The sequence below is a fragment of the Rhododendron vialii genome, chromosome 5a (genome assembly GCF_030253575.1).
Source record: "Rhododendron vialii isolate Sample 1 chromosome 5a, ASM3025357v1".
Classification (NCBI taxonomy): domain Eukaryota; kingdom Viridiplantae; phylum Streptophyta; class Magnoliopsida; order Ericales; family Ericaceae; genus Rhododendron; species Rhododendron vialii.
In genome coordinates, this window is record NC_080561.1 from 1,102,626 (window position 1) to 1,117,500 (window position 14,875).

At 37.7% G+C, this 14,875-nt stretch overlaps 1 long non-coding RNA gene across 1 annotated transcript; it reads right to left on the reverse strand.

The window, feature by feature from the left end:
• Positions 1-10,332: 10,332 nt before the first annotated feature.
• LOC131325345 (uncharacterized) lies at positions 10,333-11,746 on the reverse strand. The gene is made up of 2 exons (XR_009199667.1): positions 10,859-11,746; positions 10,333-10,754 (listed from the first exon to the last, which is right to left on the reverse strand). It is a non-coding gene; the product is annotated as an uncharacterized LOC131325345 (long non-coding RNA).
• Positions 11,747-14,875: the final 3,129 nt, after the last annotated feature.

Below are 14,875 nucleotides of genomic sequence, written 5' to 3' on the forward strand. Positions count from 1 at the left end.
CAAGCTTTTGCGTTGCTAACTCTGATTTATTAAGTCTGTTACACTTAGTTTGTATGAACTTCATGGCTTAGTGCTTAAATTGTCTCTTATATACTTCGCCGATATGAATTTCTTGTCTCTAAGCTTGCAGGGATAATCATTCTCGGTAATACCCCTCGCATTCTTTAAAAAGCTCTCTTTTAGGGGGAGCATGTATTAAGGGGACACAACAATAAACACCCGAACACAATTTTCTTCCCCTATTCTTGTTCTTTTCGGCGCCACCCCTATTCTTGTCCTATTCGGCGCCGCATCCCCTATCCTATCTCTATTCGGTGCCGCATCCCCTATTATCTCTCTTTCGGCGCAGCAATTCAATCAATTCGGCGCACCATTTCAAACAATTCGGCGCAGCATTTCAAACAATTCGGCAATCTCATACTCTATAAATTCAACAACACAATCTCTATCTCCTCATCTATCTATCTCTCCTTCTCTCTCGGCCTAAATCTCTCCAAATCTCTATCCTTCCAAATCGAGCAATGGCAAACATACCGCAAGGGTTACCGTTTGAGTTTTACGAAAGAGATGCCGAACGAGCAGAGTTCAGGTTGTTTATCCAAACCATTTGGATGCAACTCTTTATCTTCATTCTGCTGTGTGCGTTACTTACCATGAGAATACCACCATGGTTCGGATGGAATGTAAATGTGGATACTCTGTGGTATTGGATTGGCATTATAGCTGCCGTTGTAGCAGCCATTATTCGAGAATACGAAAATCAAGGACGCCAAGCTCTCAATGTACGAAGATAGAGTGCTACAGGGCAAGAGCGGCATGGTGCTGGAACCATGGCCCTATTGTTTTTCTCTTTTTAGTTTTTTTTTTATGATGTCACAGGGGGAGAAAAAGCCAAGTTTTAATTGATCTATCTTGCCATTTTGGGCAAATTTAAAAAATTGCTTGCTATGATCTGATGATTATTGCTATTACTCGTTGATCGTAGATAACTGCTTTGGTGCATGTATTAAGGGGGAGATTGGCATAACTCCTACTTGAATAAAAACTATCATTTTGTGTCATCATCAAAAAGGGGGAGATTGTTGAAAAATGTATGCATTATAATTTGTGAAAATTTATATGCATCTCTATTAATTATTTTGATGATTAATTCAATGATATTTTTATTCGGCAAATACAAAATTATCGAAAAGTCGATTCCCGAATTAAATATTTTCGTGACCTTGAAATATAGCATAAAGTCTCTTGGATTCATGATTTATATTTACAAAGACTTTATTGAGCTCAATACATGCTTTAACGGTTTATTTAGATGAAATTGTGAGCCACAGGTTGACGAACCGGCTGACAAGCCGGCTGTCTGAACAGAAAGCTGTGACAACCGGACGACCACCCGGATGACCACTCTATCAAACGGCTAGTTTCCAACGGCTAGTTTCAAACGGCTAGTTTCCAACGGCTAGTTTCAAACGGTTTCCAACGGCTAGTTTCCAACGGCTAGTTCCAACGGCTAGTTCCAACGGCTAGTTTCCAACGGCTAGTTCCAACGGCTAGTTTCCAACGGCTAGTTCCAACGGCTAGTTTCCAACGGCTAGGAAGCATATGGATGGCTATATAAGGCATCAAGAACTCATTAATGAGTACACATACACAAGCTACAACATTCCATATTATTGCAAGAGCAAATTCTCAAAAGATCAAAACCAAAAATTCTCATTGTTCTTCCACTTTCATATTATTCTTGAGAGAAAATTTGTACAAGTCGTGAGCGATAATTTTCATACCTTCTTCACATACTTGTATTTCCTAAGTGAGTGTTTGAGTCAAACACTTGAAAGCTTAGAAGACCAAATTCGGGTTGGAATTTGGGTGTTATTGTTTTTGAGAAGTTTTCGGAGAAAATTCTTGCGGTTGTGCTAGCTCCTCGGGAAAGCTAGAGGCATTCGGTTCTTGTAAGCACCCGCAAGACTTACAAGTTGTAATCTTTTAAAGATTAGTCTAACCTTCAAGTAATTGCTTGAGGAGAAGTGGAGTAGGGCCGGACCGTGGACAAATCCGGACCGAACCACTATAAACGGGTTCTATCTCTCTATCTCTCTATTTTGATTGCATACTTATTGTTTGCATATATTGTTAGAGATAAATTTTTATTGGTAATTATTACTAGCAATCCTATTCACCCCCCCTCTAGGTTGCATAATTTGGGTAACAATTTCAAAATTGTTTGCTTTTGTTGACAACTCCAGAAACCATAGCCATCTATAATTATCCTTGCTTGGAAGTTGAACTCGGGCCTAAGCATAGAGTTTTGCTTACATCATTTCAAAGTGAAGGGTAGAACGTGGGATTGAGGTTAAAGTGCAAGGGTCAGGATGAAACTCAGCCTAAAAATTTCCATGAACACTTTTTTCCTATAATCTCGTAGGGAATAACCTCGTTAATATTAGGATCTCAGTTTTAGTACATAAATGAAACAAAAAAGACAAACTAGTAATGTAGGCTACGAAGAACCATGTGTGACCACTCTTGTATCCCTAAGACTATCAACAAAGGATGATTGCCGAAAGGTCGACTGCCTCCTCCTCTCACTAGATTGGAAACAAAATCAACTAAGGCTTTTAATGCTTAAGAATGTTGCTGTCTGAACAAACTAAAATGCACAAACCATTAACATTATCCCGTTGAGGGATACAAAAGTTCATCAGTAGCACTAGTTTTTTATAAACACTACCCAGACCATACATGCTAAATCAAAACTACTATCAACTTAAAAAGATGTGAACCGACTATAGTACTAGCTAGACCGCCCACACTTTCTTTGATAACATCTTGGAGTCTCTCCCATCTTCTCCACAGCTCCCAAAAAAACACTTCTTAATGGTGTACCTGTAATGACCAAGTACGCACAGTCAAGAAATGCTAAAATTGCCCACAAGTTCTCAAATAAAATGTAAGATGCACACTTTACTTTCTAGTAAGATGTGAAGAACTCTCTTTTTTTTTAGCTCACCTGTAATGACTAATGATCAAGCAAATTGAAAGATGGATCATTAATAGAAATAATACAGTGGAACTAAGGATCCTCTGAAAATATTTAACACCACTTTAACAAATTTAACCACCATACACAATAAAATTACATAAACATGCTCCTTTCCTAACTCATGTATGTCCGTGCTACTAGGGTTCGATAATGACTAGTTTAACTTTTTGCGCTGCATGGTAAACGAAATACTAATGTTACCAATAAGCAATAGCAAAGCATAGAAGGTTCTTCCCAGTTCCTACAAGTCACTTCATGTGCGAAAGACCAAAGATAGCAAATTCCACAAATTGCCCGGCCCGATTTTACACACACAAGAAGCCACACATGCTACAAGTTGTAGCATTTCACAAGTACTTACTCTACCTTTGTTAGCATGAACAAGCAGAGATTCCAAATTCATACTCCCTCCGTTTCATTTTGTTGATCCTTTATGGGGTCTCTAACCTTTAAAGGGGACAATGTAATTAATGCATGTGTTCCTAAAAAAAAATAAAAGTGATTTCCAATATTGCCCATATGTTTTAACTTTAAAAACTACTTGCACAGTTGCTCTTCAACTATGAGGGTTAATTTTGAAAACCTAGACAAGCTTTTCTTTGACTATTCAAAAAGGACTACATTTTGCAACGTCACAAAACAGAATAGTTGACAACCAATGAGGAACGGAGGGAGTATGGCGAAGTCCATTAATAGAATTGATGGCAGCTCTGTATATTACTTTCTATATTCTGTCTTTGATTTCTATGCACGAAGCAAGTTTCATTTATTTTTACTTAGGCCCCTAGGTTCTCCTTTTTGGATTACTACAGAAGCCTAACATAATATCAACAACAATTATGCAAATCAAAAATCTACAGATTACGAGCAATATTGTTTCCTGGATGACTTATCTTTTGACCAAGAAATCCGATATAGAAAGTATCTAAAAAAGCTGAATGTATTTGAGATACTAATAATTAACTATGAGGATCCAACACAAGTGCAATGAGTCAATGACCCAAAAGCCACAACCAAAAGAATGTTGAACTCCAATTGAAAAACCAAACACATAAGGTTCTCATTTTAAAAAACCTACACAATGGCGCCCTCCATGTTCCGTCCATTGGAGTTTTCATTTATTTCATGATTGAAAATAGTCGAGTAAGGTTTCCTTGATTACACGTGCAGCTACCAAATGCATTGTCGCACTAAAACATTATCATTATAATCGAGACCAAGGGGTAGATGAGTTGGTAAGGATTCCTCCTAGCCTCGGGTTAAACTCTTCTTAACCTCTTGGGGCCACCAGCTGCACAAGATCTCATGGTTCTTATGGGTTCTTGGCTTTGCCGGGTCTATGTGTGTGGCGAGGCCTACATAGACCTTGGGATTAGTTAAGTTGAGCGCAAGCTAGCCCGGAAGTCATCAAAACATAATAATTCTAATAACCAAGACCAATATAAAATGAATAGTATTGTTCGTTAGACCCTTGGTAATACATACAAAATACAATGGGAAAATAAGAATTGGCATGAAGACTAACACAAGAAGGTCAGATCTATACAAAGCCAAGTTTGACAATGTAATCATCTAGCAAACAAAAAATCAGTCCAATTAGCAAAGACCATTGTGAACCACCGTCCAGCTCTACACCATTTGCATTTTAGCACACATGGGAAGTTCGGAACATAATACGATTACAGCGGAAAAGGAAGATAATAGATTGGTGCATAGCTTTGCATCTATTCCAGGATGTAACAATCGCAAGTCGTGAAGGAGTTACTCTATAGGTGGACAATTTACATTTCATTCATAGTTGACAATTGGCAAACTTCATTTCATTATCAAGGACTAATCTATATAACTACTGTTAAATGTACGAAGATGTTTCCTCCTTTTTACTTTCTACAAATGCCCCTAATAAGTGCAAATAATTCCTGCCCCATCCTACTCCCCACTGACACAATAATACTGTCCCAACAAAAACGATTCAATAATACCCCTTCGAAAGATTTGGAGTAACTGACCCACCCCAAATGGAAAAAAAACACTTGCCTTCAAATCCTACGACACTGCTTCTGTTGGGCACCGTTTCGGTGGGGCGTTGTTTCCAAAGGATGTCCGTCTGCAAAAGCGAACCAACGACAATCTCCCAACTGCTACACCTTTGAATTGAAGCAGTGAGTACGTTTATCACTTTGACTGACTCCCTCCCCGCGACTCTCAAAATTTCTTCGTCCGCCATTGCCCACTGCCCAAAATCTCCTCTGCCGTAGCTTCTGCTTCCACGTGGTATGCATTTCCTAAGATTTCTCCTTCTACGTCAATTCAATTGCACCCCAGAACATGAGACCATGGAACTTTGTCATAAACAAATTCTTCACAAAACATTCGCCGAAGATTTACAATAACACCAGCCTCCACATATCGGTCCTATTCTAGTGAGGGTGTGGAACTGTGGCTCTAACTGACATCTCTCCTGGCATCATCGACGACCAACATTGCTCTCTTTCGCGTTCCCAACGGATGTGAATTGTTTTCAAGTTTTGCCTTCCGCATTCCCCCCGATGCATGATATACAAGTTTGTGAAGAATTGGTGACCAAACTAGGCTTCATGGGACAACTTGAAGATCCCTTGGGAATGGTCTTCACTCAAGAAAGTCTTGGGTACGGTGTTTTCCTTGTCTTTGAATCTTCAAATGGCAATTGGTCAAGGTACTTTTTGGGAGGATGTTTTAGAAAATACTATGATGTAGCTTTGCCTTGTCAAGACATGCCAAGTGGATTGCTTACTCACACACAAGTATGGATGCGGTGGACATGCACAAAAACAAGCTCATGTTTAAGATTGGATGTGCTATGAGGGTCGTGTTGGGTCGAAGCACTACAACCGTAACTTGAGGACATGTTTCTTTTTAGTAGGGGAGTATGATGTAGTATATAGTAAGGGTACCTATGTCTTTTTGTGCTCGTAGTAGTAAGGGGTCTATATATATGTGTTGGAGTCTCTAATTTGGTTTTGGTAGTTTTTTATCATTTTGAACAAATATTATCAAGAGCTAGTCTCTTCTGTATCCCATTTGGGAGTTTCACTCTCTACATTATCTATGGGTATCTTTGGTTGCATCACAATGTATACGTAATTCTGATGCGGCCATGGTTTAATTTTTTGAAGCTTTATTGGTTTTATTGGCAAAACATCATCGGACTTTCTTGGTCGAAGGAGGCACATATTTTGTTGAAGGTCTAGGCATAATTCAGTTATCTATTTAATGGGCTATTTCGTGGCTCACGGTCTGAAGGTGCGTCAATATGTACTTGAAACTACTGTGTAAGTTATCAATCTAGGATATTTCCTTCGGTCAAGCCACTCAAATTTCAAAACCAAAGAATATTTTATCATCGGAAGTTTCGCCTTATATTTTCTTTGTTCTCTGGTAAGATTTTCAAAAGTCTATAATTATGTGATTCAGAACTTTTGGTCGCTGTAGAAGAATCAAATTGGTTGAATATATTTAAGTCTGAACAAGCACATAGACTTTTGATTCAGTTTTCTTTGCAATGGCTTATTATTACTTTTCTTTCCCTGTTATATCTTGAACTAAGTACTATTGATTGAGTTTTGATTACTCCATACATGTTGGTTCTTTGTTAGCCTTTTTCTCTCTCTTGTACTCTTCTATCCTATGTCGCATCTTCATCTGTGTTGGTTAATATAATGAAAAATGCAATAATAGGGAAAGAATTAACTATTAAGCTAGAGACTCAAAAATTACCCCTCTTATTTGTTGGGTTAGAAGAGTGGGAATGTTTATAGATATAACCAGGAAAAAAAAAACATTTTTGATTGGTTAACTTGACCTCATATCAGTAATTTCATTTTTCAATCCTTCTCTTTTCTTTGTTTAGTGCGTATCATCTGTCTTCCTTGACTTACTTTTTTGTTTTTTTCTCATTCTCTATAATTCATTTTTTGGGTCATAACCTCCATCCATTGATGAATAACTCTTAGAATGAAGCTCGACATTGAGATATACAAGGTAATGGAATGAAATATCTTTTCTTTTTTGGTCTGGCATGAAGAATAATTGCTTTAGCTATGCACTTTTAGTTTGTTTTCATTTTAAGTGTATCAATGGTACCAAATTGACGTAATTCCAGCAGTTATTTTATGCAGACCTTTTTAAGGACTATGATTATATTCACGACTATATTAAGGACACTATTCAAATGCGACGTGCTTAGAATTGAAGGCTTGCCAGTTTGACCCCACAGATTCGAGATTCGAGAATTGAGGTTTCTTTACTCTTTTTGGAGGAAAAAAATGCTTTGAGTAACCTAAATTGGGATGCATGTAAAATTGGAAGCTTAGTGTTGTACTAATTGGGTTCGGTGGTTCTTGATATATTTTTGGAAGGAGAGAAGCTTTGGCGTTCATGGTGCTCACAAGAAAGTTCTTGTTGACAGATGCATTAGGTGCCTGTAAATATAAGCCATGGAAGGAAAAAAGGCTTTCTTTTGCAATGGAATTTGAAGTTGCTTGTTGACAAACGTGTAATTTTCAAATTAAAAATGAAGTGCACTTTTTAGGAATTTTTCACACAAAATTAAAGATGAGATATTTGGTACGAAAAAACTCGAAAAATCAAGAATGGAAACAACTTTTTTTTTTTACCCGAAATTATGCATCTTTTCATTGGGAACTATCAAAATGGGACGGAGGGAGTACATTGGAGATGAAACCACCAGTCACCACTTACTTTTGCTAATCCAATTGAAAAATCCTTTACAAACTAAATTAAAGTAGTCGACTATATTACGTTCAAAAAAATTTCTCAAAGTTAAAATCCCTCTAATGAGAAGATCTCCATGTGCAAAGCACGTGCTATTTACTAGTGTAATTATAAAAACATAATCCTTAAATATTAAAAAAAGAAGAAAGAAAATCATTGGAACAATGTGTTATAAAACAGACGTTGGCTAACAAATTCAAAGGATAAAAGTGGATTGAAGACAGTCGACTTCTCCTCCATGTATCCAACTTTTAGCATCTAATGAAAACTGGCCGGGAATAGGGGAATAAGACGTATTTGGAGATGGGGGAGATATCTACTAAAGAGAACCCCGATGGCTTTACTTGCGTTGCACATGTAAGGAACAGACAAGCTAGTGTATCAACCAAGCAAGGAACCATCTCAGTCCGTAAATACATAGAGAAAGAAAATCAGGCATCTGATGGTTCTGAACATCCAGAAAAGAATGAAAGACTTGTGTGAACTAATAAATTTTCACCCCAGATACCAAACATGACTTCCAAAAGATCTGTCCATAAATGGGATAAAAATGTCCATCCTCGTAAGGCCATAACTCCAAACCATGTGGATCAATCAGTTCATCTTGACCTCCAAATATGAAATCCGAATATAGATCAGAAGAGGGAATTCTAAGCACTACCAGAGTATGCTATTTGATTGAAAGCTTTTAATATGCCTTGAAATAATTGTTTAGGGCAAGTTTGGCCTAATATTGGGGTATCACGGGTACTTTTAATATGCCTTGACATAATGTTTCATGGCCTTTGACCATGAAATCTGACGTGAGAATTATCAACAGATGTGTAATTTTAAGGATCCAACAAAATTGCCATAACCAAGAAATAAATGTTGAACCCCAGTTGAAAACCCAAACACTTCAGTTTCTCACTTGCAAAAACTACACATTGGCATCCTGCATGTTCTGTCCATTAAAGTTTTCATTTATTTCATGACTGACAATAGTTGAGATAAGTTTTGCTTGATTACATGTGACAGTTGCCAAATGCATTGTTGCACTATAGACAGCTTTCCGCACAGATACCAAACGCAACTTCCAAAGGATCCATGTCTATGATTGCGTAAAAAATGCCCATCCCCTAGCAAGGCCATAACCCAATACCATCTGGACCAATCAGTTCAGCTTGACCTTGACATATGAATCCAAGCTTAGATGCAGAAGAGGGAACTCCAGGAACTACCAGTATGTATATTGGTTAAGGCAAGTTTGGCCTAGCATCTCGGGTTGTGAGAGGATGTGAGAGGATTTTTTTAGGGCAAGATTTTAGGCTAGGAGTTTCTTGTGATGCCTCTCAATAAAGACATTATCGTATGTTGGTCTGTCCTTGTATGACCCTAGGGGTTGTGTCTCCCGCTTCAGTGTATCCTTCTAAAGGTAATGAACAACTTACATATGGAAAGAACATAAATGTTTATTCAAAAGATAAATCATGCGCTAGTTGCACAATTTGCAGAGTAAACATGGGCATATGATCGGCTGAAATTAACAATTCTACTGGCCCACATTTACCATTCTCCAAGTTCTGCACACCATCGCAGTAGTCTCCCTCTCCATAAAAATTATAACATTTGAGCGGGAAATTAATGCAGTCCCTTTCAGAGCAGGAAAATCTTGAGTGGAGACTGAATAACAACAATCATCACCAACAAAGAACACCAGATCATTCAGATGATTAACCTTTTCCCATTCTTTGTTGGTTTCGTTAAGCTTATATACCTCCAAGTGAACAACACTCTTTGAGCCTGGATACTTATCAACCAAGTACAGATGATCATCACCCGATTTCACAAGAAACTTATTTTGACCACCACGAGGGCCACGGCCATGGCCAGGCAATGGAGGTACAGTTTGCTTAGACTTCAAATCAGAATCTATCACCACAGCCCCTCCTTGGCACAGCATAGAACTTGCCCCTATGATAAACAACATCATGATACTTTGATTCATCAGAAATGAGAATCTATTTTTCATCTCCAAGCTTGAAGAAGCCTAGTTTTCACTGATTATGTTTGTAACGCTTTAATCTGATATCTAGAAATTACCATGATTTAATGGTAATTCTAAGGAGTCTATTCTCTGCTCCCTTTTAATCTTTCTCACATCTATTTTTGTTTGGGTTTGAATATAGTGAGTATATTATGAAATTGTACATAATTGGAGATGGGGTTTATTTGTTTATAATGTTAATTTAGTTAGTAGATAAGAAAATTGAACGTATTCTACGATAGTGTGGTTGTGTACCATGCTTTTATTTGTGTTGATCCTGGTTTGATGGGAAGAATTTGTGCTAGTTAGTATTTTCTTTGTAAGAGGATCATGGATACTACGATTTTCACAATGTGGACAGCAGGAAAAAATGCATATATGCAAAATACTGCAGAAGATACAGACTAAGACTAACAAAACAAGGTACAATGGACCCAAATGAAGTGTCAAAACAAGATTCAAAATAACAGCTCCTACGTTCCAGAAATGTCCGCAATAGAAGCGGATCGTAGACCGATCATATATAAAACGGTGGATGATAGATTGCCTGAGGATTGAATCCATGCTTAATGCAACCCCTGATCCATATAGCTAAAGTAAGTACCTGACAGAGGTTCTTGGGATAAGGACTCACTGTACAGTCTACTATGAACAAAGTCATGTTGGGAGCTGCGCTGCTTTAAGAGTAAGAGGAGAAGTCCCCTTGCCGAATGTTGTCCTTCGCAAGGCATCGGACAAATTTCCCGAACAACAATTCACTACCTTACCGTCTGTTTGAGGGTGATAAGCACTGCTGTATTGCAACTTCGTTGCCAGCAATTTCCACAAAGTTCTCCAAAAATGGCCAAGAAACTTTGTATCTCGATTGGAGGTGAAAATCTTGGGAACACCATGTAGTCTAACCACTTCCTGAAAGAAAAGAGTAGCCATGTAAGTTGCATCTAAAGTCTTCTTACTTGAAAAGAAATGAGCCATTTTAGAGAAACGATCAACAACAAAAATAGAATCCAGACCCCTTGCTGTCCGAGGCAAACCCAAAACAAAATCCATGCTCACTTCCTCCCATGGAGAAGTACGAATTCGTAGAGGAGTACAGAGGCCAATATTTTGCTGCTGCCTTTTTGAAACTTGACAAATATGGCACCTTTCCACATGTCGATACACATTGCGTCTTATAGTTGGCCAAAAGTACTTTTCTGCCACTAAACTTAGCGTTTTATCCCTGCCAAAATGACCTCCAAGGCCACCTCCATGCAGCTCAGCAATCAACGTCTACCTCAAGGAACCTTCAGGTATACAGAACTTATCTCCTTTGAACGAAAACCATCAGTTACAATAAATTCTGCCCTTGTCTTGCTGTCTTGGGCTGCATGTTTCTCAAGCAATTCCTTAAAATAAGGATCTTCTCATTGTATTGTCTTCACCACCTCTAGCCCAACAACAGTATTAGACACGGTGTTTAGCAAATAAACCCTCCTACTTAAAGCAGCTGCTACCTTATTTTGCAATCCAGCTTTATGCCGCATGGAAAACATATAATGTTGTGGGAACGCCACCTATTTTGCATGCCTATGGCTAAACATTTTTTTTTTGTGAATTAAGATACCGCAAGGCTTCATGATCTGAATTCAATAGGGGTAGCGTAACTATTCTTTGGTTTTCCTCCATATTGTACAAATCATAAATATGGTGGAGATGTACAAATGTACCTATGTTATTATGGGACCTCCAATGAGTAGGGAGAAAATGATCCAAATTATTAATCTCCAGAAAAAAGAAAAAGAAAAATCATATCTTTGAATGCCATGACTGATAATTGCATAATAACGGATTTAACCAGGAAGAATTATACATACCTCCCAAACACCCATAATTGCCAATATGCCATTATTTCCGGTAAGACTTACCAGTCCAACTGTACGGAGGTGCATGAATTTGAGGTCCGTCAAACCACTTGAATCAATAATGAAGTGTCGACTCCCTAGGTGATTGGGTAACACACCGACAAATCAGTGAATCCTCTGGTGCACATGCTCCTTCATCAGATCCAGCCATTCAATCTGCTTGGCACAGCAAGTCACTGCAGGAGTTGAGCGCTCCTCTATTGAGTAGTGACAAAAATCAATAGCTGCTTGTGAGGGCAGGAAAGAGGACAGCCCACATTGTCGATCACCATCTCGGTCAATGATTTTGGCAGGGGAGCCTATTCAGGTTATGGAAGGAGATGATCTCGGGCCCAAGAGAGTTGTGGGACAAGAGCAAGGATTGCTTGGTTTGGGGAAGAAGATGGCGGAAAAGCTTGAAGAGAAAAGAAGAACCGTTGAATACAAGGGGCGGCATATAAGTTGATAGAAAGAGAGCCCGTTCGTGAACACATTGTTAAAAAATAAATACTAATTTTATATTTTTAAATTTAAAAATAATGTAAATAAAAAATAATTTTTTAATTTTTTTGCACCGTATTAGAGATCTCAATGAGATTTTTCAAACAAAATTCATATTGTATATTTTTAGATTTTAATAAACTCATTATTTTTTAGCTTGAAATTGTCTTCTTAAAAAATAAGTACTTATTTGGCATTGCGAAACGGAGCCTCAAATTAGGGCAAGGAGAGGCTGAGGGAGAGGACCGTGGGGTGGAGAATATATCCAAGGACTGGTCTACAAATTAGAGCAAGGAGAGGCTGAGGGAGGAAATATTTGCCTAGTGTTCGTTATGCACATTTTTTCGGAGGTCCCGATAATTCTGTATGTATAGGGTATTGAGATGTAGATTCTGTCAGTTAATAATGTAATACGCGTACAGTCGAATGTGAATTTATTTGTGGGATTTTTCTATGGTACACCAAATTTGGTTTTTGTGTACCATGTTTAATCGTTGGATCAACTTTTAGTCAAAATTTGACCATTGAATTTGTAATGATGAAAATCGGGTACAAACAACGAAATAATTTTGCATAAAACAAGGTTGTTATTTTACTAACCATTTAATATGAACGTAGGGTTACAAGTTTTCTTTTCTTTTTCTTTTTTTGAACTGAACATAGTTACGAGTTTGTTAGGGGAGTCTTTGCCATAAAAACTTGATATACACAACCAAATGGTTAGCCGAATAACAGGTTACCTGTTCGAAAGAAATTTCGGCCATTCCTACCAAAAACTTTGGCTATTTGCCTCCAAAAATTTTCATTCAGGACTAATAGTTGGCCTCCGGGGGATTTAAACATACGACCTCATAGTCAAACATTTATTATTTTCTTTTGACCACTTTTCCAACCCTTTGGGCTTTCTCATTAAGTTTTGGCCAATTAAAGTTTCATTTATTTTTCTTAAAAAAGAGCCAATATGAAGCAAAACTAGGGGAAAGAAAAAAATATAATTCATTAAGGAAGGTTCCCCTCTCTCGATCTCTATGTTGAAGAAGACTATTGAAAACCAGATGCGGAAATTTTTAAGTTCAAAATTGTTTATACAAATGTTAAGAGAACAAATGAGTTGTTTCAAAGACAGAGAAAAAAATCGGTTATATAATTCGAAATCATGCTCAAAAAATTATGAGCTTCGATCAATAACTTTAACGAAGGTCAATAATTTTTGCGATTCAAAATGTTTTGGTTTGATGTGAAAATAAACGCACCTTTCCTTTTCTTTTTTCCAGTTAACTTTTTGAAAGAAATACTAAAGTTTTACAAAGGAAAAGTAATGCCGTTCAAAAAAATGGGAAAATAATGCAATGACAAACCCTATTAAAAATAGCCAGGCTGGTGGGGTTGCAATGGAGTTAAAAGCCAAAACCAAGTTAAACTAACCACAATAGTTTTTGTGTTAACCACAGTAGTTTAATAGGCCAGGCTTTGGCTTTGGTTCACGTGACTTTTCAAAGCCTTAAAAGGCAATTGCTGATGCGGATAAAAAAAAAAAGAAAAAAGGCAATTGCTGATGTGTCGCGCGTTAATTGATGGGGCAAACGTAAGGGGTTTTCTGATGATCTGGACATAATTTATTCTCACTTTTTTTTGGAAAACTTTTTCTTTTGGGTAAGTACTGCAGTGACCTGAATAGATTGGTTTGGACCATGACCGAATCACTTGGCTCGGTTACGCTCACACGGTTTAATCAGGACGATAGGACTTGCAGGTCAAATTGTACCGCTTGGCTGATCAGATTGCTCGTGTATCGGGCTTGGGGTCCCTCTCGCTTATTCGGCTCAGGGTCAGACAAGCACCTACATGATCCATAGAAAAAGTCTTTTTAACGTGCACCTAACCGCTTGACATATACGTCATCCTAGCTCGTCAAAAGCCCTTATATATTACCTTCATTTCTCACATCTTACCGACGTGAGACTAACTTTTTGCCCAAGATGGGCAACAAGCTCAATCCCTTTTTATTGTTTATTTATAAATCCAAGTCAAACTTGAGCATAAAGATTTTGACTTGATAGGCTCGTAAATGATGCGTCATTCTATAATATCGCAAGGGGGCGACTATTCGCAGTCCCGTATTTTCTCCCTTAGCCCACTACATTTTCGGTAAATAGTTGTTGAAAAACATACATAACATTTCGGTAAATAGCTGTTGAAAATAAGATTATATTTCGGTAACTACATGTCGAAAATATGTTCAACCTTCGGTAAACAACTGCCGAACATATATTTTCGGTAAATAGCTGTTGAAATTTTTTTTATATTTCGATAATTGGATGCTGAAAATGTATCTTAATTTCGATAACTAACTGTCGAGTATAGTTGAAATTTTTTTAACTGGCTAAGGGAGAAAATACGGGGCTGCGAATAGTCGCCCCCTATCGCAAAGATGAAGTAATTGAATAAATAACCTAAATATGTGAGATCTTCCCTCCAATTTACATCTTTTCCCCCATCTCCCCTACTCTTACATCCATATTAGAAGCTTCTTAAGTGAGATGAAAATTTAGTGCTTCATCAAATCTTACAAAATCTTCTATGGAACATCTTGAGTTCAAACTCAGGCTTAAGAACTCGAAATTTATGAGCTTAAGCTCACACAAA